Raw genomic sequence first — 27,236 nt, 5'->3', positions numbered from 1 at the left:
ACAAGAAGCAACAGTATCCTACTCCAATTAACTGAAGTAGAATTAATAAAACCTTAGACATTTGATCAGAGAGGAATCTCTCAGAAGTCATGAGTAGGAAGAGTGGTTGGCCCTGAAGGACTGGAACAAGCATCTGGAATGCAGTCCGGAGCCTGGTCAGCGTCTTCTTGGTCTTTTCTTGATTTTCTGGGGCTGCATGTTTCTTGTATTGCCTTCTGTATTTACACTTCATAATTTCTGTCAGTACACCTGCTATTCTGGCATCTTACGTGCATGGCTGCCTCACAGCTCCCAAAGTCATATAAGCCAGTTGCAGTCTCATTTCAGATGTTTGATCATCCTCAGTTCCCTTCCAGAGAAGCCAACTGGTACCCTTGGATTTGATGCCCATCGGGCATGAGAGTCAGAGTTCACATAGTAAAAACAGAGGCTGTTGTGAGTCTACCACTGAAGGTGGAGAAGGACAGTTTTAAGAGATAAGGCTGAGCTGGGTTTCTTCTCAAAATAGGAGTCAATTGCAGATTAAAATTTAAAACAATTGCAATGTAATCCACAGATCCTCAGGCACAGCCTGGCATTACTACAAGGAGTCTGGTAAAGATCAGCGGATGACTGCATGATGTACCCTTGAACTGAAAGTAAAAGAAAGCAAGATGGAGGAAAGGTAACGTTTGTTGCTAGTGGACCATAAAAAGGTGGAGCATCATTAAAAAAACAAATTGAAAATAAGTCCAAGAGATAACATGGTTCAAGGTAAAGAAGACCTGTGTTACAGACATGGTTATTTGAATTTTAACTGTGAGAAACTGAGGTATTCTTCTGTGTACACAGCGTGCTAGGAGATCATGATTCATGGGGGAATTGTACAGTTTAATGAAACAGTCAGAGTTATGATATTTAAGCTTTTTAAAAATAGGATTCTTCTTTTTCTGGATAAATAGAAGACCAAAGAGGTGCAGGCTGCTTCAGTAACTCTTGTGCAGACCCCATCCCTCCAGTCCACTTCCTATTCATTGGTATTAACTCTGTCTTTTCACAAAGGGAGTCACAAATCACAAATCTCAAATTTTGGGGAAACAATTGGGAACAAAAATTTACAAATCTTTCCTACAGCCCTCCTTTGGTTGAATGTGTTTTTAGTAATGTTTAAAGGTTCCTAACAAAGTGTATTTAATTTTTATGACAAATAGACTGGTGAACACTAAGAAAGTAAAGCAGTGCTCATTTTATTCTGCCAGGGTTCCTGCTTGGCCTATGTGAGCTTGAAGGTCCTTCGGGCTCAAGTCACATAAAGACATTATCATCACCTCATTCTTCGAAGCACCTGGCTGTGGAACCTGGAGTGTGAACAATTGCTGAATGACAAATGCTGTAAGCACTGGCCTGCCTTGCCTAATTATACAGCTGTCACGGTGCACTGGGCAATTTTTCTTTCTGAAGTCTCCTCCCCTCTGCCCAGCTTCAAACCGCATAGTAAAGGGAAGAATCCACAGACCTCTGTATTAGGGCTTTTAGAGCAACCACAATGCAATCAAAGTATCAGGCTGCAGGAGAGGCAGAAACCATTTCTAGAGTGTGGTTGACCCACAGGTTGCACTTGGGTTGCGGTGTGGGTCAGATGAGGGTGCCACTTATCAGGGCCACAGGTGAAAATGCTGATGACTTGGGTTCCACTGCTAGCTTGTTCAGAAGTCTCAATTCCTAGTTTTGTCACCTAGCTCCTATGAGTTGTCAGAAAGGAGATTTGTGAATTCATAAGCTGCATCACAGAGTTAGGGGGATGGTTTTCACCTATGAAGCTTGAGCCCTGAGTCTGCTAAGATGTTGTTGGGGCCAGTGAAGAGCTAGGTAATTTAACGAGAGTACAGGGAAGGGTAAGTCAAAGGAAAGATAGTAATTTTTAAGGATAAAATTAACCTATGCTGCGAAACTTTATCTTTGAGAACTATTGTAAATATCTTAGGATCTAAGTGTATACTCAAAGGTCACAGCAATCACCCCACAACTGGATACAGCATAAGAAAGTCATTACAGATGTCTTGTGCTATGAGGTTGAAGTTTATCAGAATCTATCAATCTTGTAAAAAAATAACCAGAGGTTAGCAAACAGACTTTACATTTTCTGGCACCTTCTCTATTTCCATTGAATTATATAATGTATTCGTTGTAATCAATATGTAACATGGATTCATGGCTGGCTTTTGGCTCATCTCAGACATTTGGTGGTAGAATGTTAGACTGGTGATTATACTTGCTTCCTGATGTTGGTTTAAAAGTACTCCACAGATTCTACTTTAAGATCCAGGATAGCATAATGCACAGATTCTATATTCTTTGTCATTGCTATAGTATGCATACAATAGAAGTTTTGTTAATACTTGATAACTAGTGCATGGCAATGTGTTTTGCTAAACTCATGCTGTCGACAGTCATATATCCCCTTATCCAACTGTCCATTTAATATAAACTTACTAGGTTTCTCCCTTGTGCTAGGATTTTGCTCAAGCCTGGGAGACACTAAGTTGTAAAAAATTATTCTAATATTGAGAATTGGGTTTAACAGAAATTATGTAATATGTGTGTAAATAGATAGACAGAATTAAGAGACACTAAGAATAGAAGGTTAGATTTCTCGTGAAAGCAATACATTTTCCATCCCTTATCTTTCTGCTTTTCTTTATATTGTCTGATTTTGTTCTGTGGTTTGACCTCATGATAGAGAGATCGAAGCCTATAAATCCCAGAAGGGTCATATACTTTTTATTATTTCTATTTTTTCTTTTATTTTGTCCTTAAAAAAACTTCTTATCAAATACATTTAGCCTCCTTAGAATCACTGTTTTTCATTTCATATCCAAGGATTTTTAATGACTCCAGTGTTTTCAACTTCTTCTGAAGCTCAGTGAAGCCACATTACTAAGCTCTGACCAATGAGAAATAAGTAGAATTGGATGTGGCCCTAGAAGGTGTCCTCTAAAGGAAATGTGAGCACAGTTTCTTGCTCCTTCCTCCATTCTTCTGCCTGGAAGACAGATTTGTTGGATGGAGTCCTGGCAGCCATTTTGGATAATGAGTACAAGTACCATTTTGTATGGATGGCAGAGCAATGATATAAAAGGTGTCACTACATCAGCTCTGGTTGCTTAACTCCTTACTTCTTTATGTGATGGGGGAGTAAACCTTAGTCTCATTTAAGTACCCTCGTTTTGAGTTTCTGTAAAATGCAACTGAGTTAACCTGATCTTTTTTTTTTTTTTGAGACGGAGTCTCACTTTGTTGCCCAGGCTGGAATGCGGAGGCATGACCTTGGTGAGTGAACCTAATTTTAACTGATACTTGCTGTATGCTGATTTAGGCTGACAATATTTAGACATTCCTCTGTGGAAAAGATCTAGAAAATAAAAAAATTTATGGAAAAAACCTGTTCATTAGCACTGACAGCTGGGAAATAGAGCTATTCAAATGTCAGGAAACCTGAGGAATTCCTACTGGATTCAATGGCAGTCAAAAGCAAGGACCCCCAGGTGGAATGCTGTAAGGAAGTTTTGTGATTCTGTGACAAGCAAGTGGAAGAAATCTTGGGGCTTAGGGACAACTTTAGGACTCAGAGAGACCCATACTGTAGACAAGAGTTTAGGATGACAGAGAAAGCAGAATTTGGATCCTCTTTCCCACTGACTGTGAGCAGAATTGAGGTCAGAGTTTTGGGTGGCTGGAGGAACTGAGCTGAAGCCTCCAGAGGCGCTGTGGCAGCGGCTCTGGAAAAGTCATTTCCTGAGGCTGAGATGTCTTAATTGATGCAGCAGGGAGCTGTCTAGAGAAATCTGACCCACAAATCCATGAATGTGGGCAGTAATACCAAAAAGCCAGCTTTTGCAGTGGCAGTAGTTACAGAGAGGCAGCTTCCTAAGAGGGCACATTTCTTTACTGATGTGGTGTGGAACTGCTCATGAGGAATGGGCCTGGAGACTTCAGGGCTTTGGAAGCCCAGGGCCAACAAAGACAGTAAAGAAACCTTTTCTCGAACGATAAGGGAGATCATTTCCACTCCTGGAAGAAAGCTGCCCCACAATTAAGGTTTAACCCTGAAATAGCAGCTTTCCTAGAAATGAAGAAATCCTTGATGTTAAAACCCCCTCTCCCCACCTTCCAGGATTTCCAGACCCCTATCTCTGTTCCTGTGTCCTTCAAGCTACTGGGTCATTGATATTGCCCAAAGCCCATCACTTGAAATCTGAAAGATATCCTCTAACTGCAAGCTGAGAAGACTCTCCCACCCTGTTTCTGAGGGAAATACCAGCCCTGAATAGACTTTTTACTATTTCAGTATGAGAAACTAGGGGGAAAAAAGATCTTGTGAATAATTCTGAATCATAAAGAAATGAGCATAGAGTTTGAATAATCTGAAGAAAAATATATTTTGATTGTGTTCCTTTATTATAAATTTAAATTTAAAGTTTTATTTTATTCAAAGTAATATATTTAGTTCTAGTTTTAAAAAGCAACTGAACAACTTATAATGCTTGTCTCCTTTTCCTTATCCCCATCCTCATCCTTCTAAGGCAATCACATAACTCTTATTGCTGTTTCCATATTCAGCTAACACATTCTACTGCTAATTTTTTAGTTTAGATATTGTTTCCTATTACAGGAATTAGGTTCCTTCCCTTGTGTTATGGAATGAATGTTTGCATCCTCCTAAAATTTGTATGTTGAAACCTTAACTCCCAATATGATGAAGTTAGAAGGTGAGGGCTTTGGGAGATAATTAGGTCATGAGGGTGGTGCCCTCATGAATGGGATTAGTGGGCTTATAAGGAGAGACATGAGAGCTCTCTCTGCTCTTTCCCATGTGAGGATACAAGAACCTGGCTGCCTAAAAACCAGGAAGAGGGCCCTCACCAGACACCAAATCTGCTGGACCTTGATCGTGGACTTCCCAGCCTTCAGAACTATGATAAATAAATGTGTGTTGTTTAAGCCTACCAGTCTATGATAATTTGTTACAGTGGCCTGAACTAATTAATACACCCACGCCTCTCAGTATAATCATATCAATACTTAATCTTATCAGTAATCAGTATTTCTCTAATTATGATCATATAAAGAATGCTCACAGTTGAGCTGCTGTATCATAACCTTTCTTGTACAGCTTTTTGTTTTGGCTAGAGCTAAGACTTACCTCCTTTCTGTGGGTTTGCTTAGTTTCTGTGTACCTGTAACTAATTTATTGTTAAACTCTCCAAATGAAATGCAAATCTCCTCATTACAACCAAGCAGTGCTGGCATGTAGCTTCTGGAGCCCTCCATGCTCCACATCTGGACTGATTTTCCTCTAGGCTTTCTGCACAGTTGTCATCCTGGGCTCTTCTTTTACCACTTTTTTTTTTTTTTTCTTTCTAGGATTCCCTTAGTCTTTATCTGTGTGGGAACTCCAGTTTCCTGATTTCCACATCTTCCTCATTTGTGATTTACCTCTTTGTTGTAATGGAGTATGTTTCTATGTGGCTTCCTTCAAAAAGGAACATGACAGGACAATTTTTTGATACTTGGACTGTTTGAAACTATCCTTATTCTACTTTGACATTTGGTTTAAAATTTGGCTAGAGTCAGGGTTCTGGCTTGAAAATCATTGCTGACAGAATGTAGGCCTTGCTCTTTTATCATTTAGCTTCCAATGTTGCTGTGTCAAATGCTCTTCTCATTCTTCATCCTTCCTCAGGGACCTGCTATTTCTCGTTGGAGGCCTTTGGGCTCTTCTCTTTATCCATAGTATTGTGAAATTTCACAGAGATTTTCTTTGTTGTAGGTCTATTCATCACAATGCGCACTCGGGTCTTCATAATCCAGAAAGCCATTTCTTTTAGGTGTGGCAAATTTTATGACATTATTACTTTGATAATTTCTTAGTTTTCAACTTTTCGATTTTCTTCCTCCTAAAATTCTTATTTAGATGTGAGGTCTCCTGGACCCCTCCTCAGATTTTATTAACTTTTTCCCTCCTTTCCTATTTTTTATTCTTTCTTATGGGTTTGCTTTACTTTCTGAAGATTTCCTCAGTTATCTTCCCTTCTTTTATAGCATTTTTATTTAATTGTTCTGTGAAAAGTCTTTTAAAAAATAGCAACGTATTATTATCTCATGACGCAAAAAATCTTTTCTGGTTACTTTGAGACTATTAATAATATATTTTAAAAAAGTTAAACCTTTCTTTGCTCACTGTATTGTCTTTATTTCCTGCAAGCGTGTCTTATTTGTTTATTTTGGCCAGTCTTTCCTGTTAGAGACTTCTCTCAAATGTGTGGTGAGCCTTGGCTGTATGTCCATATTTATAATGAAGATCAGAATTTCTGTGTGCAGGGGCAAGGCCTGTCAGCGGGTGGCCTCTGAGTGTCATGATCTGAGTCTTTGTAAGTTGCCATTTTTTCAGAGAGGAAACTTCCAGTCTCTTGCATGAGTAATGTGAGTCTCATAGCCCAATATGCATTCCTAGCCCGGATCCTCAACCCCGTTTTCAGAAGGATACCTCAGCTTCACCCTCAACTATGTCCAAGGACCCTGACTCTGGAATCGCACTAGTTTTGTCTCTCCAGCGAGTAAATCTACCTGAGGAGAGTCCTCAGGGTAAGGTGGGTTCTTGCCTGGATATATGAGGTGCTGGAACATCCTTGAAAAGAGTTTCAACCATTTCTCTCTCTTTCTCCTTTTTTTTTTTTTTTTTTTTTTTTTTAAGAAGTACATGTGTTAATGAACTTGTGACTTTCTAGACTTGTGTGACACAAATGATCTTGCTGGCTGACTTTGTCCTTTTCCTCTAGTCTTAGGGTTCAGCTTTTTGGATGCACGTGTAGGCACACACAGGCACATACACAACCAGGATCATACTATTCACAGACAGAAGCATATTTTTTAAAATGATCGAAAGAAACAGAAATATGGTTTAGACACCATTTTGTGGTCTTATGAATATTAGAAAAACATGGGTTCTATAAAATAAAACCTGTAAGATGAGATGATAATACAATAAACAGATTTGAAATTGGAACTGGTTGCAGAGAGAGGCAGAAATTTAAAATGAGTTCCAAGGGAAAAAATGTTTTTAAAGTAAACATTTAAGAACAGAGTTTTAAAATGCAATAGCAGTAGAAATAACATCATAGTAAGTCAAATGAATGGGGATTGAATACATGCTTGGTAAAAAATATTCCAGAATGCAGAGGTGAATGACAAAAAAATAAAGACAATCAAAGCCGAGGTAAGTTATTTGGAGGATTAATTACTGAGATCATGAGAGTGAGTGTTACTGAAGGGGATGTCAGGATAAACAGAAAGAAAGCAATAGTCAGAAAGATTAAATGACATTTGGCTGGGCTAGTGAATAAGGTCTGGTTTTGTAAACTGAATGAGCTCAAAAAATCCCAAAAAAATTCATGAAAATAACAACAGGTAGATATATCCTGATGAAAGTCTTAAAGTTCAAGGAGAAAAACCCATCTGACATGCATCTAGGCAGATGAGATTGGTCATTCATGAAAGAATTAAAAACATCCAGTTTCAGATTTCAGTTTTCCCTTTGTAATGAGAAGCTAGAAGACTATGAAGTGATTTCCTCAGAGTTTTAAATGGGAGAAAAAAAAGACTATCACCAAAGATTTCTACAATATATATAGGTTTTATTCACATACAAAGGTACCAGAAACACTTTATTGGATATACAATGACTACCAATGCATGAATTACACATATGTTTCTTTTATAAATATATGCAAAACTTTTCTCACTAAGAAATGAGTATATCCACACACACACTCAGGAATAGGGAAGTAATGAAATATAGAAAGATGAGGGCTATCATTGTAAAACATAAATCTTAATAATTATAAATTAAGGAAACAATAAAATGTTAGTACTCCAAAATATGCATATTTTAAAGTGAGAATGATTATTTGAAGGCAAGAAACTAGACCTCAAGTTCTGGACTATATCACAAAAACTGGTAGGCAGAAGTAAAAGTTGTAATCTAAAGTTAATAATTAGAGGAAAATACATTAGTATGCACAGTTGAACAGTTCAACCATAAGTGAGAGGTTAATTTCCTATAAATAACTAGATGGAAGAGAGGGAGAAACATAACTTAAATAAAATAGAAACCAAATAAAATAGGAAAGAATTGAAAAAGCAGAAAGCATTCAGAATGACCGAAAAACACTTCAGGGAAATGTGAGCTTTAATGAAAAACTATGTTTAGCTCCATACAGGACACCCTTGTAAGTTATCTAGTTCTAGCCACTAGTTGTCTTTGAGTTAGTTCACAACTGTAAGTTATTGGTAACTGAGAACAATGCTAAGTAATTCTTGTCTATAAACACACAAATTCTGCTCTGACCTGGTCAATTGAACTACCTCCGACTTCCCCTCAAGAAACCAGTTTGGTCCCATTTGTACATTAATGTCTATTCCTGATCAAATGTGTCTGTCCTTCGGATTCTCTTTTGAACTGATTAGCACATCTGTCTGGTTTGCTTGGGTGTTAAATAAAATCTTAATATGTGTTCATTTCTAAGAAAGTCACGGCTAAACTTTTTGGAAAATTTTTCTTTTAGCAAAACTGATCAGTTCTGATTAGTTATAAATGAATTAAATTCTGAGCAGAACAAAAACAAAGATATCAGACAGAATTAAAACAGCATATATATATATATATATATATAGCCATATTAAAGGAACTCAAAAGGTACGAAAATAAAAGTTCAGGCAAAAATATCTTGGTCAAGTTCAGACATAAAAGCAAGGATTAGCAATATTAGTATATGACTGAATAGAATTTACATCAAGTAATAATAAATCAGACAAATAAAGTCAGTGTAACTATTTGAAATTTCAATCTATAATTAATTTATGCTGTAATAGAATCTGAATATATCAATGAAAGAAATTATGTGGAAATGTCAGAGAAACAAGAAGAAATGGTCAGGTTCAATAGTAGTAAGACTCTTTGTTAAGATTCTCCTCTTATTTGACCCAAGAGCAGGCTAAATAAATAAATGCAAAACAAATGAATATCCAAGTAATATAATTGCCAATATTGATTTGTTAGTCATAGATTGAGTTTTACACCCTATAAGCAAGTAGATGACATAGCTGTGGAGATTTTCCTCTTGCAAAGTAGGCTTGCAGTCTCAGAAAGTTTGAAGTGGACAGAACAGATCATTAAGTTCATTTTTAAAAAGTGTTATATATTCCATAGATATTCTCATCGTGTCCTAAATCTTATTGTGTCTTTGACTTTTATCTTTAACTTAATTAGCAGCTTACCATTGAAGCCTGCCTAAATGATTGATAGACTGATAAATAAATCCAAAAAGTGGCTCTTTGATAAAAACAAATAAAAATAGACAAACTCCTAGATAATGCAATAAAAGTTAAAATAGAAAATAAAGTGCCATACATGAGTTTATTTCTTGTTTAATTAAAAGTGAAGAAAAAAACCATATGAATAAAAATTTATGCAAGAGCTGCTATGTGAGGGTACCAATTATAAGTCATATAATTGAAAATAATCTAAATGTTCAAAGATGGGCTATTATAATATATTCTATTTTATATGTATTTAAACAAGTGCCATCCTGTCATTAAGAAACATATTGTAGAATAATACTAAATAGTTAATGGAAAATTTCAGTTAGTGCAAAAAAAGCTGCAAACAAAATGCAGAGTATCATTTTACATTTATAAAGTAGGTAAAAATATGTATAAAATGCATGATAAAATATATACTAAAATATTAAAAATAAAATTTTCCCTAAATAGAGAGATCACAGATTTTTTTTTCTTTATGCTCAGCTATGTGTTCTAACTTTAACGACACACAATGCAAGTTTAAAATGTTGCTATCTGCATTAAGAATGCCTTCTGTTTCCTCCCTGACCCACTCTTCTTTCCCTAGGAGTTTGCCCAGCAGGTCATGAATGGGTGAGTGAGCTCTGTGGCATCCCTGGGCAGGGCAGCAGCTGATGGGGCCAGAGGTACACACCTGCCCAAAGCTGGGCTCATTAGATCCTCTCTCCTGAGAATTTCAAATTGGGATTCAGAATCAGCAGTCAGTTAACTGTGAGAATGAGCATCATACAAACAAACCTGGGGAACAAGGGCTGTCATTTGAGTGTGGCTATTCAAAAGCCATATGTACTGCTGAGCAGGCAGGAGAGTTTGGTCTGCAAAGAGAATAATCAATGGTAACAACAACAATGGATGCTATTCATTGTGTGCTCATTATGTGACAGGCAGTCTTCTAAGCATGCTGTAAGGACTAACTCATTGATAGGCACATCTAACTTTTAAGGTAGATTCTATCATTATCCTCATTGTACATGTGAGAAAACCAAGACACAGAGAGATTAGATGAATTAGAGAATAGTGCAGAGGGCAGAGATGAGAGACCATGTGGTCTCAGAGAGGCAGAGACCAGAAGAGTGGCTCCCTTGTGCCTCTGGGCATTGCAGGTCCTAGTTCTAGTCCCTTGTGAGGCCTGTTTGTATTTCCTGCCGTCTGTTTCCAAGAGATTACTCTGACTCCTTAAGCTAAACTCCTTGTTCTTCACAAGCTTGAGTGGATAACAGTTTCTTGCAGTTGAACAATCCTTGGCTAAGAGGGAGTATATGCTGGGGGTGACTACATATAAAGTGTCTTTGATATCTTTAAATTCTTTTCATGTTATCTTTGAAACCAGCCCAGCAGAGGAAACAAAATGTTGCTAGATTTCATCACAAACAACCACGTACAATAAGTGGCATTGATTCTCCCAACTCACAAATAATTTTAGAAAGTATTAAAAATATGCCCACTAAGGAGAAGATACTCATTGAAAAACAGCCCTTGAGAGACTAAAGAAATCTCCAGGTACTCTCCCTCCTCTGCACAAAATGCATATTTATATAAATCTTTATATACTATTTCAGGAAGAGTTCACATATTGTAGTGTGGCTACCAGCTTCTGGATGAGAGGCTATTGCTTACAAAAATTGCCTTTTTTTTTAGGTTATGTATTTGTACAGTTTTGAGTTAGTATCATCTAACCAGAGTGTTGAATGTTTTAATAGCTTCTAGTCTAACTTTGTCAATCTCTAGATGGAGAACAATTTAAGGGAGCCCAAAGAGCATGGCTGGAGAAGGAACACAGAGACTGGAGCTTCAGAAATTACTATAGTGCCAACAAAAATAGTTACTGCAAGGTGCTAAAACTGGATAAGTAATTTCCTTTTCTGAGACTCGACACTCGAACTCTTTTCTTGCTAGGTTTTAGGATATACAGTGGTTCCCCCTTATCCATAGGGGGTACATTCTAAGACTCCCAGTGGATACCTGAAACCACGGATAATACTGAACCCTATGTATACTATGTTTTTTCCTATACATACATACCTATGATGAAGTTTAATATATAAATTAGGCACAGAAAGAGATCAACAACAATAAATAATAGCAAAATAGAACAATTGTAACCATATGCCAGCATCACTACTCTTGCACTTTGGAGCCACTGTGAAGTAAAACAAGGGTAACTTGAGCACTAGTGCTGTGATAGCTCAACCGTGGATCTGATAACCGAGACTGCTACTGAGTGACTCACAAGTGGGTAGTGTAGACAGCACAGATACACTGAACCAAGGATGATTCACATCCCAGGCGGGATGGAGTGGGATGGTGTGAGATTTCATCACGCTACTCAGAATGGTGAGCAATGTAAAACTTATGAGTTCTTTATTTCTGGAAATTTCCATTTGATATTTTTGGACCATGGTTGACCGCGGGTAACGGAAACCACAGAAATCAAAATCGTGGATAAGAGGAGACTACAGAAAGATTTCTCCTTCTGGAGGTAATTTATATTTCAGTGTGGTGTTTGTCACGATTACTGAAAACGAGATAGACTTGCCTTGGAGCAATAGGATGTGTTTTTTCCCTGTGTTTCTTGTTTTGGTGTAGCAATGGCTATGTAAAACAGCTGGATAGATATTCTTACATAGAGGACCCAAAGAAAATTCAGTGGCCAAATATCCAGATGAAAAGAGAAGCATTCAGTTAATCATCTGGATGTTTTGTCTACACAAGGAGAAATCTGTGGATGTTTCCAAATATTTGAGAAAATATTTGGGAACATCCAGATGTTTGGCCTTATGCAGCTCAAACATTCAGATGTTTGACTAAATTTCGCCTTCCAACCGGATGCTTCGGCATCAAATAGACCCAGCCTTGGTTATAGTAATTACACATTGTTAAGTGGTGTCACAGAAAATTGTTTGAGGGAAAAACACGACACACCAAAGTGTGGAGGTTATAAATAATCACAAACATTACTAGTGAGGAAAGAAGGAGGGAATCACACCTCTGACCAATCAGGATGCATCACCACTAATATAAATTGTCAGCAGTAATGTTCTCTTTGCAGAAGGCCTAATAATTAAAAATAATAAACATAAGCTGGTGGCTCCTACTGATGAAAACGAAGCCAGTAGCACTTGCAGTGTTTACAAAACATGAAGGATGTGAAAAGGAACATCCTCTGCTTTGAAATGAGTTGAAAATTCTAAACTTCATGGAAACGGGTTGAATGAGAGTTCAGTTTCCTCCTCTTATTTTAATGTGACCTTGCAGTGTCTCCGATTACAGTGTTCTTAAACTTGTGGGAATCAGCCTAATAAAAATACTGTAAAGAAATACAGCTCATCCCTCAGCTGTGGGCCGGCTGTGTAGATTACCATGGTGCAGGAGTCAGGATCTGCCTCCAGAAAGCAGACTCCGTTTTCTACACAGCAGTAACATGAACTTGAATGGAGGCGTTAAATGAGAAGATCATGTTTTGATTCTAATTAAGATTTTAAAACCTGATTTTTAGCCAACTTGTTGTTGGTGAAAAACAGCAATGCCATAAATAAAATAGCCACAGATGGACCCGGATATTTGTTATGAACAACCATCAAAAATGCTTTTATTTTAATTGATTGATACTGAACAAAAGTAGTATTCAGCCAAAACCTTACTGGTAGTCTTGTAATTATTTTTTTTAACCAGTTCACCACTACATTCCAGGGGAACTTCAAGACATCCTACTGAGGAGTCTGGTACAACCTCTGCACCTGATGTGTGTTTGACTTTGCATACCAAGCCTGAAATTGTTCAAGAAAATTAATCTCTTGTATACTTGCAAAAACCTAGCTAGAAAGTAACCTAGATGTGGTCTGGGGTTCATTTTTAAAGTGAACAATCTTCAGAGAACCTGGGATTGGATTGCACTTAGCAATAATATGGTCTGTCATTGTTTATAGGATGGGAATGACTGTTGCAAAGCCAATGCTAATTTTTCAAGGAACTTATCTAGAAGATGCAGAAGGAAGAAACAGACCTTAAACTCTAAAAGCATTTAATATTTTTAATTGTTTTCTGAAGAATTAAACTCTGGTTTGAGAAAGCATCTCAAACATTTTTTCATATCAGAGCAAAAGTTACCCAAGTATGATCCAGTTAAAAGACATGCATATTTTTAAATACCTATGATACACTCAGCTTGCTTTTGTTTTTAAAGAAACAGAAAATATGACTTTGGTTCTAAAAATGCCTTCATTGGAGTAGAGGAGGAAATATAATTGCTACACAAATTGTATGGATTCAACGGAGGAGTTAGCTATGATTTCTTTCTCTGATGACAGTGAAACTTTTCACCTTTACATGCCAACAAACTGGAAAAAATTTCCTACAGTGTTGTGCTCACAAGTGTGATAGGAGAATTGGAAATAATCAGTGTCAATTAGAAAGACCTTGGATATCATTGGGAATGCCTATTAGAAGGGATAGGAGCGTGCTAGAAACAGATGGCTTGGGCAAGAATACTGGCTGTCTCTTCTAGCTTCCTGACCTCATGTAAGATATATAACATCTCTGTGCCTTGGTTTCCTCATCTGCAAAATGGGGATAATAATAGTAGTACATAATGGATAGGACTGCAGCCAGGATTAGATAACAGTATATGTAAAGCTCATAGATCCATGCCTGCTACATGAATAACTTTTTAATCCAAAGTACATGAATCAAATTGCATTGAATCAAAAGTTTCATGAAGACTTGAGATGAGAATGAGAACCAAATAAGCTATATCATAAGAGGCTGTGATCAGAAATAAAATGAGGTATGTTTTGACACTTAATGACATTCTAAAAGATTGGGCGGCAGCAAGATGTACACACGTGTCTGCAGAAAATGTGGTGAGGAGGTGGGGGGTTGGGCAAGGGAGATCAATCTCACAGCTTTCAATTAGGATTCTGTGGGCGGGGAAGAAAACTAGAATTCACAGGGAAGGAACTGGCTGATATTATTATTATTTTTTTTGATGCAGCATTTCAGAAAACATAATCAATGGCATGCGTCCAGTTCCCATTTAGTAACCAAAGAACTAGCTGCAGCTGTTTTTTATGCCTGGTGGTGCCAGTTTGATAGTGTATAATCATATTTGCATAAAGATAAAAAGGAAGGTGTTATAGAACACAGTTAAGCCTATGGTTTCACCATGAATTAAAGGTAATTTCAGACTAATTAGGTATAATTTGTTAAGGAATTCTTCCCAGCAATGATGACTCTGATTTTGTAATTACAGGACAATGCTTACTGTGGCTTTCAAGGCAGGAGAAAGCACACCCGAGGGGGTCGTGTCCCACACTAGGCAGATCTAATGGTGCCACAAAAGACAGGTGTTTTGTCAGATTTCAGCCACACACTTTCACACCTGCAACGCATTAACTACCGCAGCAATGTTAATGAAGACCAGGTGCCTGTTCTCCAGCATAAATGAGGAACTGGCAGGAGATTTGCTGTTTGCTACCTGACGTCTACTCCTGAGTCTCTGAACCCTGTCCTTCTGGTTGAAGAGGAAGGTGAGTGGGGTAACAGGCTTTTGGGTACTTTTGCCTTGGTCCTTTTCAGCTGTGGGATGGAGATACTGAAACATTGGCCTTCGCATTATGGTAGCGACCTCTTTACCCACTCATTGAATTTCCCATCAATTCCCACCCTAAAATAGTGGAAAACATTCTTCCAGCATTAAGTATCTCCAGGCTTTCTGAGCTGCTACCCCTTTTGTGCAGAGTTCAGCCTCTGAGAGTCCTGAAAATAGCTGATCTGCACAATCTACAAAATGGATTTCTGGAAAGTGCTGTGTTATCAGCTGCTACCAGGGAAAGTTTGATTGTAGCTACTTGAGTCTTTTCAAACTTGAAGTTTTGCCATTCCATCCGGAAATGAGTAATGGAGGCCTTGAGCAAGCCTTTTCACTTTAATAAAACACAAGGTTTTCATTGTGTGTGGGGCTACATCATTTTAATGCTCTCTGTTATGAAATACAAAATCTTTTTCTTCCTCCCTTAAGAAAAAACTCGGCAGCAAAGCTTTTCCCTCTTTTTTTCCTCCTTTTCTTTGTTTCACCTCTTTGAGCTGCAGTTGTCTGCTCCCTGCAATTTCCAGCAGTTAAGTGAAAAGTTAATATTGTCACACACACACACACACACGAATTGAAAGTGAGGAAAAGAATGAGCCAGGTCTAGGTTCTCAACAGTAGAATATAATTATCTAAATAATTACCAGTGACTTCTGGCCATGACAAAACAGCTTCTTCACCCTGGGAGATGGAAGGATGGACAAATATCAAAATGCTTTACACTATTTAAATTCCAGGTCCTAATTAAGTTAGAAAAGAATGGATTCACAGACTTTTAGAGTAGCAGATCTGGGTGTGAAAAGGATCATTCACATCCAGATTTCTTTAACTCTTCAATCTCTGAAGTGAATATATTGGACAAACCTTCAGAAACGGATACTCACACTCTTGAGGTGACCTGCTAGTAACATAGATCCAAACCATTCATTTCAGGTCATTCTGCAGTGTTTTTCAAGACATGTTTGCAATGAGCTTACATAAGATTTTCAAGAGGCACCGTGGAGGTACAAATATAGCTGGGGAGTTTCCAGAAATCTCTGGCTTTCCCTTTCCAGGTCCCACCACCTACAACTAAAGCAATTTTAGTTTTCAATTTACTTTATTGATTTGGTGTCTATCAATGATTTAATATATTACTTTTTTTTGGATTAATACAAAAACCTTTGACTACAGCTGCCAAAGAATACCCTATCTTATGGCAGAAAACACTTGTGCCTTTACCAAGTACTCAAGTATTTGAGCAAATCTAAATTCTTCATGTAGACAATGTTAGCCTTGTATGCAGATTCTCCTGAAGGCCACTTCTGTGCACAAGTGCTGAGACATTTGGACAGAGTGAGAAATCATGTCATGTTTTCAGTGTTTCTAGCAAGCTTAATGTCTAAAGCAAATGAATTACCTCTTATGCTACTAAAAATTTGGACTATAGTTACTGACCAGGAAACTCAACTTCAAATCCATGACTCCCCAGTCTTATTAAAAGCCCAGCTGAGATCACTGACATTTGAGAGACTATCTCAGGCCTTGCTACTCAATGTATGATCTATGGACTGGCAACAGTGACATAATCTGAGAACTTGTCAGAAATGCCAAATCTCAGTCCCCAACTCAGACTTACTAAATCAGAATCTACATTTAAAAAACTCCTCTGTTGTTGAGTCAACATATTGACTCATTTGCCTATTAAACTTTAACATTGTAATCATGTATTCTTCTAGATCAGAAATTCTTAATTTGGGATCCTTTGAGTCCATAAATTGGCCTCAGGTTTATCAACTCACTGCAATTAAATGCAAAATTGAATCTGTGTGGAGGTGTGGCTGTGCATGTTTGTGTTTTAACCCATAGATCCTTGTTTTTGGTAAAGAGCAGTCATAATTTTTCAGCTTTTCAAAAGTATTGCAAACTATAAAAATAAAGGACTACTTATTTGTAGTGGCCATGCACTTCTCTGGGTACTGTGCTGGGACAGAACTCCAGACATAAAAATGCTATCATAAAATTATAATTGAATTTTCTGAGCTTCTGCTGAGTGTAAAACTAAATTGTTTTTGCATCTTCTGCAAACAGGTGTTCAATGAATATGGCATTCAATTACAAAACTCTCCAAAGACAAAATTTCCGGGACAGATTCGTGAAATAGTTAATGAATACTGCACAGCAGTCACAATTGAACTGTGCTGGAAAAATAAGAATTGACAAGGATGAAAAACATTAAAAGGGCACTTAACCCAGAGAACTAAGAATTAAAGTACACACCTAATGAGGGTTGGACTCTCTATTTTCTTGCTGCTTGCTCTCCCATGCATATAGTGTCTGACCATAGCTACTTGGAAAATATCTTTTGTCAAACACATTGATTCAACAAATACTTACTAAATGCCAACTATGTGGTAATGTGGAATTATAATTAAGAGATATCTTAAAATCACTCTGTCTGGATTTCAAGTCCAGCTCCACTGTTCAAAGCTACAAGATCTTTGGCAAATTTCTTCTCCTCCCTGTGTCTAAAATGAAGATAACAATAGCACCTAACCTATAGGCCTGTGATGAGGGCTATATTAGTTAATGCACGTAAGTTCTCAAAACATTCCCTGCATGTAGTAAGCACTCAATAAGTAGTGACTATTACTAGGTACCTGGCACTTCTCTAGGCTTTGAGCTCCCCAAAGCTCTCACAGGTCTTTTATGAGGGAATGATAGATATTGAATAATTAATTATATAATTAATTACTGTAAATTGTGATACATGCTATGGATGGAGAAGTATAAGCTGCTTTTAAGAAGACCTGACCAGAGATGGGAGGTCAAGAAAGTTTCCCTGAGGAAGTGAGTTTTAGGTGAAGGGGAATAGGGAATGGGAGAGAGAGCAAGCAAGGTCCAGGGGGCTGGAGCTCAGCAAGTGGTCAGCAAAGGGTGTACAGGAAGCTGATGAGGTAGACAGGGCCTGGGTCATGCTATGCTTACTGGAGAGTCTTGGCCTTTAAGAAATTTGAGGTGTACAGAAAAGGTTTTAATCAAGGGAATGACATGAGCAGGTTTAAATTTTTAAAGTATCTCTCCAACAGGCATGTGGAAAATTGATTATAAATAAAATCAGTAACCGTGGAGACACAAGTTAGGAAGCATTTAGAGTATAATATGAAAGAATCAATTGTACCATTTTGTAGGATGTTGACAGTGAAAGATAGAGCTGGATGAATTCGAGAAACATTTAGTAGGTAAAGCAAGGAGGACTTGGGGTTGATAGAGTCCTGATTGAATTGTATTGTGCTTTTCCTTTTTATTTCTTCAAGACAATAAGAGACATTCAAAAGTGACTTTATTCCTCTATTTTTCCTTCAATTTGTAAACACAGACCTACTTATTCTCACAGGCTTCCCTTAGCTTCATATATGACCTTTAACATCCTCCCATAGATCCGTATATAATTCATATTGTAAATAGCCTTCTCATGTAAGACTGCTCCTGTTCATTTCGGAAGGAAATTCATTTATGCTTATAAGACAAAACTCTGTTTTCTGTTGACACTTCTTGAAAGCTTTTCAAGTTCTTTGAGGTGCCTGGGGTAGGTAGGACTAGATAAAATCTTAATTTTGCCTTTCTTAGAAGGAATACAACAAACAATATATTCTCATAGTTGTGATATACACACAGGATGTTAGTTATTATCCATCTCCACCTGCTTAATGTTGAAAGGGTGGTTTTTCCCCCACCCTTTCAACACTAAGCAGGTGGAGATGGATAATAACTAACATCCTGTGTGTAAAATCTTTGCTTTTGTTTTCCTTGGGGGATACAAGCAGTGAAGAGCCCAGTTATTCAGAATTCCTAGTGTTTCTGCTTTCTGCATATATTTGAGCATATTTAATCTTAATCCAGGACTTACGCTTCCTTATTTCATTGTGGAGGGGATGACATGATAACAATTGTTATTTCCCCCCAAAGGAAAAGAAGACAGTTATAAGAGGAACTAAGAACATATCAAGTAGGTTATAATATTAAGAGTAATAGAATGGTAATTATAGATGACTGTTAGAGAGGCTAGCACTTAACCAGGTGCCTGTAACCACCTTCAGAGTAGTAGTATTCCCAGTTGCCTAGGAAACCAAGGCACTCCATTAGGCTTACGTTGGCCCTGATCCTAAAGCAGCACTCACCCCTTGGTTTTGTGGGATTCTTCTGGCTCTGTCCTATCCTATACCCCCAAATCCCACCTCTTGTGTTTCTACACAGAACTCTGTCCTTAAATATTGTTTCCCACTTCTGTCCTCTCATTCCCTGAGCCTCTTCTCTTTAAGGTGATGGCCAAGAAATTAGAGAAAAGAATGCATTGAGGTGTGAATGACTCTTTTCTTTTGCATTGGCATTGCATGAGAACATAGTGAAGGAACCCCAGGCATACCTCTGATAGGCAGACAGTGCAGCTCCTTGGGATGCACAGGGGTGCAAAAACATTTTTCAGACCTTATTAAGTGATGTCCTGTTGATGGCACTCATGGCTCAATAATCTGTTGGGTTTTTTCCTTAAGTAAAGAAGGTGAGGGTTTTGGGCTCCTGGCCCTCACCCAGACTGGGTTCGCACAGCCCTGAAGTCTGAGCTGAATTCTGCCATCTCTCCAACGGCACTTAATTGCTTTTAATTATCCCTCCACTGAAGCTGAACCATCCTTCACCCGGGTCACACCACAGAACATGGCTCATAAGTTTTACAAGCCACCTTGTGTATCCCATCCATGTGTGCAGCCACCTTTTCTGACCGTAAACAATCCATCAGCCAGCTATCCCTGTCCCTGAAAAGGTCTGGATGCTAAGAGTAAGATCAGGCTCTTCTTGGGGTCACTATGTTGAGTACCATTGTACCAGGAAGCCTGGAGATGAACTTGAGACTTGAATTTTAAATCTGAAGATTGCACATCAACTGAACTTTAACATGGTCTTCCTTTTATTCACCTATGAATGCAATCAAATTTGAGAAAACTAAAGGGATTTGCATTTCCTAAGCCCAATTCTCTTGCTAAACTGTGAATTCTCACTCTGAATCTCTAGTGAGATCTTAGGCACCAGGTCTAAGTCCTCATTTGAATTCAGTAAATACTTGCAAAATAAATGAAAAGCCCAATATTTATGGGTGGCTTGCATAGTGAGGGTCTTTACTTATAAGAGGATTAAATAGAAACCAATAAGATCCAAAATGTATTTTTACACTGACCCTGGTCAGTATCTCAACATAGATGTCTTCATTCATTCATTCATTCATTCATTCATTCATTCCTCAGTCTTTCTGAGAGAAGCTTAGAGAAGGGAGGTGGAGAGTTTTCAGTCAAAGGAGCTAAATTCTGAGAATTTTGACTTTTTTCCTTTCTGGATTGACCATGAAGGCATCCAGGAATATGTTTTTGTTTATCTGTGAAGGATACTAGGTACAAATACAACTGATGAATACACCTCTCCTCAAATAAATTGATTAGACTAGCTAGTTGTCTCAAGCAGGCCTTGGTAAGAGCAGTGCTTCTCAAAGAGGGGTATTGGTTCCATAGATACAGGTGAGATGGCTTTTAGAGGTCCCTGAATGAATGCCTTTTTATTGTTCTAATATAGCATTTAATATTCTATTCTATTGCTTGTAAGTGATATCGGTTTCCATTTAGCAGTGATGAAAAGTTTCCATTAAAAATGCATGTATTTTAGTTAAGGAAAGTGAGTCATTAAAATAAAAATGTTAATAACAATACCAGTCAGTGATAACTGAAAATGTCAAGTCATGAAAGATGCTACGTAAGTGATTGGACTTTGGGAATCTTTGGGATAGAAGATGCAGCGATTTGAATAAAGGCTGCAGGGAGCTATAGAAGGCAGGGCACTCAGTGGAAGGTGTGGGGTGGGAACGAAAAGAAGCAGAGGGATATCTACACCTGCTAGCATAAGAGCATGCAAGGGAGTTGACAGGAGGCTGATGTCTGCAAACAGTCCCCGTCTTGTGGAGGAGTAGTGGTTTCAGAGTGAAGCATGGTGAGGACACCTGGTATGGTGAGAGAGCTCTCCACTTGCCTAAAACCCAACTCCCTGGGGAATGTCTGCACCAGCCCTGGCAGCATAGAGCTCCAGGATTTTTCCAGCTGGCTACTTCCCTACCCTCTCCTACATTCCAATATCATTTCCCCATTTTCAGTTCCACCAGAGATAGAGATTCCTCAAGGCCTTGAGTATTTCAGATGAAATGATTTCGACACCAAAATTGCTTTATGCTCACCAGAGAATGTCCTATCCAGTTGGAAATAAGGCCCATTTGAATTTGCCCCCTTTGTCCTTCCAAATGTCACTGGATGAGGGAGAGGACTTGGCAGAAGAATGTAGTCGGTTTTGGCAGAAGCATCCAAAAGCCTCGGATCCCCTGATGTACGATACAAGCCGTGGAAGTGTCCAGTCTTTGAGTCCGTGTGCCTCTGTGGGAATGTGGGTGAGGGTGGAGGTATGGGTGTGGGTGCACGTTTGTGTAAGGGGTGAAAAAAGAATCTTTGTTGGAATAAAGAAAGGCATGCAACGGGGATCAGCTAGACAGCCAACCCTGAGGGAGTGAGGGAAAGAGAAGACTGTAGCTGACTCCAAGTCAGTAAATGCAAATTGCAGCAGAAGGTTGACCTTTTACTGTAACCGAAGTCAGCTGCAGGTTGTAACCTCATGCCATTAATTATAACAGCATACCTCTGGTGGGCTCTCCTATTGGCCTTGATCTCCCTCATCCTCCCTCTCCACCACTTCCCTCCTTAGTCCCCACCCCACTGAAAGGCTCATGTTGCAGGCTGCACTCTGAGATAAAATACTTTTAAAAGTAATGGGTCTAATAGAGCTGGAGTCAATTCTATACATTTCACTTTTTTTGCAAAAGAAATTGTTTTGTGTTGAAGACTGAGATGGTTGGAGAAGGCCCATTTGAAAAAAATTAGCTAAAGCCTAGATGAACAGAGTCCTTGACTGAAAAAGTTAAACATTCATCAGAGACTGGAATGTAATTATGTACCCCCATTCTCCTTTTGGAAAAGGTTTGCAAGCATTTTGCTGCATGACTGGGGACCTACAAAGATACAATTTAAAAGTAGATGTATAAAGGAAATATAAGCCAGAGAATTCTGTGCACAGGTCAAGAAAGAAACTTACATAATAGGTCTAGGAATAATTTGAAAATTCTGGGCCCTTCTTTGTGTTCCATTTCTTGTTGGATTGTTTTAGGAAATCTGTATTCATTTGTGTGAGAATCTTTGGATTTTATCTCAACTGAAAGAATGGAAAACTGCACACAGACATTTTATACAGACAGCACTGGCTTCACATGACATGTGCAGTTGTACAGAATCCTGTGTTTAGAAGGGCCCTGCACTTGGTTTAATGCTCTGCTGTGAACATCCCGAAGCCCTGAATAACCTTAAACAAATGGCCCCACATTTTCATTTTGTACATTGTTTGCCCTTCTGGTATAGGGGCACTGGAAAGTGAAACATATTAATGGTTGGTGAAGCCAGTACCAAACTTGGAAAAAGTTGATGTCTTCTGGGCTAATATTGTTTCTGGAAGAAGTTAAAATTCAGAATAAAACAAATATATGCTGAAGCTAGTCTTCCCCTTAAAACACAAAGTTGCACAATTATCTCAGCCATGTTTTGGTACTTTGAATAATTAACTGACCCAGAGTACACTAGATTTTCCATAGTTTACTTTGTTTAGCTTGTCCAAAGCCTCTTGATATTCTCCTATTTTAGTTCTTTTGTTCATATATTTGATAAACATCTGATATGATCATGATACTATTTTAAAATCGCATGAAACAGCAAAGACTAAAACACCGCCATGCCCTCAGGAAAGTTTCTCTACAGGGAATGATACAATTAAAAATTGCAAAAACAAAATCTGACACAAGCTTGAAAGAAAAAAAAAACTGCATTGAGATACAACAAATGTTTGAGAACAGAGGAAGGAAATACGGTTCACATTGGGAGGATGAGGAAAGGTAATGAAGATCATGATATACATAAGTGTGTGTGTGTGTATATGTGTGTGTGTATATATATGTGTGTGTGTATAATTTCAATATACAGAAAAGTGATCAAAGGATATTTTTGGAGCAAGGAATGATGTAAATATATAGGGAAGGGAGAACAAATGGCATGTTCAGGCAGCAGTGGCTAGAACAGAGTGACTGGTGTATGAGATACAGACGGGAGGGAGGTGTTATTGGAAAGGAGCTAAGACCAGATTGTGGTGTGGGCAGTTTATTTAGTAGCAACTGCTAATGGAAATAGGGCTAATGGAATAGGAGAAATAGTTATGTAGGTCTATGAGTTTTCTATACTGAAAAAAAATAATTAGAAACTGTCACTCTAGTCTCACCTGGTAATTGAGATTAGGGCCAAGAGAGACCACACAGAGAATGTGAATACAAACAGAGCTATGGTGCATTCCCTAACAGTAAGGATCAGTACCATGTGGTCTTACTGGGAGAAGGAGAAGGAAGAAGAACCTTCTCATTCCTATGCAGTCTTAACACTGAGGTTCAGCTTAGGACTTTCCCACAGGTGAACAAACCTGGGGAACTGTCCTTAAACACCTCCACCATTGGTTGGCTGCTTTTCTGTGTCTTGAAGATATTGGTCCACTTTCCATAGCATCTTCATTTGAATTGTTATGAAAGAAATATGTAAAAAACATATGAAAATGTTTGGAGTTGGAAAACCAACAACATAGAGACTGTGTATTCAAAGCACTTATTTTGTATATAAAATTAAATGGATGGATGAAGCCATGTATGGGTTTATGCTGGTATGAAACATACCAAAGTTTTAACAGTGATGGTGTTATCTTTACATGCTAAGATTATGGGTGATTTTCATTTTGAACGATTTTCATTTTGGGCTTGGTTTTGTTTAGTTTTTGAAGATTTTAGAGAAAAGTGCATTACTATGATTAGATTAAAATTCCATTTTGGGGGCTTGGATGTATTTAGCATTAAATCCATCCACAAAATTATCATTTTAGAAAATATTTTATAATGTTGCAGTGTGTCCATCCTGAATCTTTAGTGCCATGTGGTGCAGTGTGTCAGGATTTGGTTTATTAAGAAGACCAATAGGCGCAATGCTGAATAATCTGATGTTGCTTGACTAGCGTAGGAATGCATCCAGAATTTTTTTTCTTTACATTATTTGTTCTACCTTTAGTTTTATAAAAATATTTTCCAGGCTACACTTTGATGGTGGGATTTCAAGTTGTAAAAAGTTCTTTCAAATTTTGGATGCAGAATTTACTATTGCCCCAGGGTTTCTTGGAAGAGAATTAGAGTTCTGTTTTTCTTATGAAACATATTCAAAGAGATGAATTACTTTTCCATGCAATAAACTCAAGTAAAAAGTGAGATGCAATGTCAGTGATGATGTGACTGCTCATTTGGAGATGTCCCACTCAAGCAGCTCAAATAATTTCCTGTGTTATGTCTTGGGCCAAAAAGCTATTGAAAGAATATAATTTCAAAATGCAATGTTTGCTGCAAGAATGTCAACTATTGACAATGTATTCAGCATACTTATATACTGATTTGTATTTCATCCAAGTTCACATACTGGTTCTAGGTATTTTTAATTGTGATCATATTAGTAAGTTTTTTCTCATTCCTAAGTGCTTTTAGTTGATTATATATGTCAATGAACATGTAGATGTTAGATTGAGCCATATGATATTATAGGTAAGCTTCTTTGTACTTATTTTGATAAATCATAAAAGGTTTATATTTTGTCCCATCTACTTTATCATTTCTTTATGTATTTACATGTATTTGTACAGTTTATGAACTATTTGATATAATTTGGGGACATTGTGCCCTCTTACCTCTAAATGCTATAGTTTGTATTTCGTAAGAAGATAAGAAATTAGAAGAGATTTCCTAAGAAGAGATATTCTCTTTTCTACCCACAGAACCATTACAAAATAAGAAAATCTGACGTTAATACAATGCTGTTATTTAATTCATAGTCCAAACTCATGTTCTCAATTGTCTCAACAACACCCTTTATAAAAATTTTTTCCTGGCCCAGCATCCAACCTAGGGTCACGCTCTATATTTGTGTCTCTGTAGTCTCTGTTGATTTAGAACTGTTGCTTGGCCTATCTTTGTCTCTTTTGACCTTGCTATTCAAGAGTTCAGGCCAGTTGTTTTGCAGAATGACTCTCAGTTTGGGTTTGCCTGATGTTTCCTTATGATTAGAGTCTGGCTGTGCTTTTTATAAAAAATACCACAGAAGTGATGGGTGCTGTTTTGTCCTTCTCAGATAATCCTAACAGGAGGTAAAATATATTAGTTTGTCCCAGTGTTGGTGGTGTTAACTTTCATCACTGATTAAGGTGGTATCTGCCAAGTTTCTCCACTCTAAAATTCTATTATAAAGTTATCCTTTATAGGTAATAAGGAATTTGTGGAGAGTTACTTTGAAACTGTGTAAATATCCTAATCCTCATCAAACTTTCACCCATTCGTTGGGGATTTTCTAACCCCATCATTCTGTTTGCTTTTGTTGATTGGCATTGTACTGTAAGGAAGAGGTTTTTCCTTCTCCACTCTGTGTTTATTTGTTCATTAATTTATTTTTATAAATATAGTATTTAATATGTTTCAGTCTTCACTTGATCTTAGCCAAAAGGTGGGGAAGTGATCGTTTTGATCTTTAAAATGTCAATTTTAAGTGGTTTCAGCCAAATACTTCATGCTATGCATTTAGACCGGAAATATACCAAGCTTGTATCTTCATAGCCCATTGTATTTTTAATTAAAAATATTATTCATAGACTAATTTTAAATTATGGCATGTTCTTTACTTTGTGACTATGTCAGTCTCTATTTTGATTGTCAATATTAAAACCTCTACCCATCCCCTTTACTCACAATAACACATTTCACTCTGCCTGTGTTGAAACAGCTGTAAGGTGAGCCCTTAGTGTAATCTAGTCTATATTGAAGGCAGTGCGAGTTGTGGATGTATGAATATGAACAATGTTTTTAATGCTCATTCAAATATTTTGTTTTCATAAAGTCCCTGTTCTGTTTTTAAAACTTAAGGTTGATAACCATGATTTTAGGGAGGACAGAAATTGAACTCATCTGGTAATAAATGCAGAATACAAATTTCTCCTTCAGCCGGTTTACCTGCACATTTGTGGTATATAGTTGTCATTTTTACAACAGTGAAAAAATCAAAGTATTATATGTAATTGTTAAAAGAATTTCCCCAAATTGAATGAATGTGTTTTAAATTTCACTTACCTTTTGTTTTATGTCTATAATCTAAGGCATTTAAAATGTTAGAAGATTTTTGAATCTTCAACACTTTTTGAAGATTCTAATGTGGTCTTCTGAGATTCTGCGTGTTGTCTTTAAAGAGATCTTGTCAGAGTTACATTTCTTTAATAGTGAAGTTTATATATTTAAATTAAGAAAATAAAGGCAAAAAACAGTCATTCATAATATAAAAATAGTACAGTCGTATACCAATTAATGGCATTCCAGTCAATGACAGATCAAATATATGACAGTGGTTTCTTAAGATTATAATATGGCATTTTTTTTCTGTACTTTTTCCATGTTTGGATATACACAATTTACTGATGATTACAATTGCCTATAGTACTCAATACAGTAACAGGCTGTATACATTGGTAGCCTAGGACCAATAGGCTATACTATATAGTCTAGGTGTGTAGGAGGGTATACCATCTAGGTTGTGCAATACACTCTATGACGTTCACACAATGAAACACTTGAGGACACATTTCTCAGAACATAACCCATCGTTAAGTGACATATAACAGAAGTACCTATATAATAATTTCTATGAGGATTAAATGAGATATTTGTAAGACACATAGCTCATGCTTGATATTTATTACATAAAATGTTAGCTATTATTACTCTAATTCTTAATATAGTAATTGCTACAGCTCTTAATTTCTTTAAAGCAAACCTCAAAAGGTAATTTCTGTAGTGATGTAAAAAGGAACTGATGCAAATAACTGTTGCATGGAGTAGTTGAAAGAATATGAAGTTTCAGTGTTAGATTGTGTGTTCCATTCATCCCAATGGGTTTTAATTCCAGTTTCAATACTTACTAGTTGACAGGAAGGCCAGTTTCATGATTTCTCAGCTAACCTATATTTAAAAGGTGGGGTGTGAATGATGCTATCACTTTCATATGAAAGAATGTCTCAAGTGGTC

This window comes from Papio anubis, chromosome 13 (genome assembly GCF_008728515.1).
Source record: "Papio anubis isolate 15944 chromosome 13, Panubis1.0, whole genome shotgun sequence".
Taxonomy (NCBI): domain Eukaryota; kingdom Metazoa; phylum Chordata; class Mammalia; order Primates; family Cercopithecidae; genus Papio; species Papio anubis.
Note: the sequence above shows the minus strand (reverse complement) of the source record.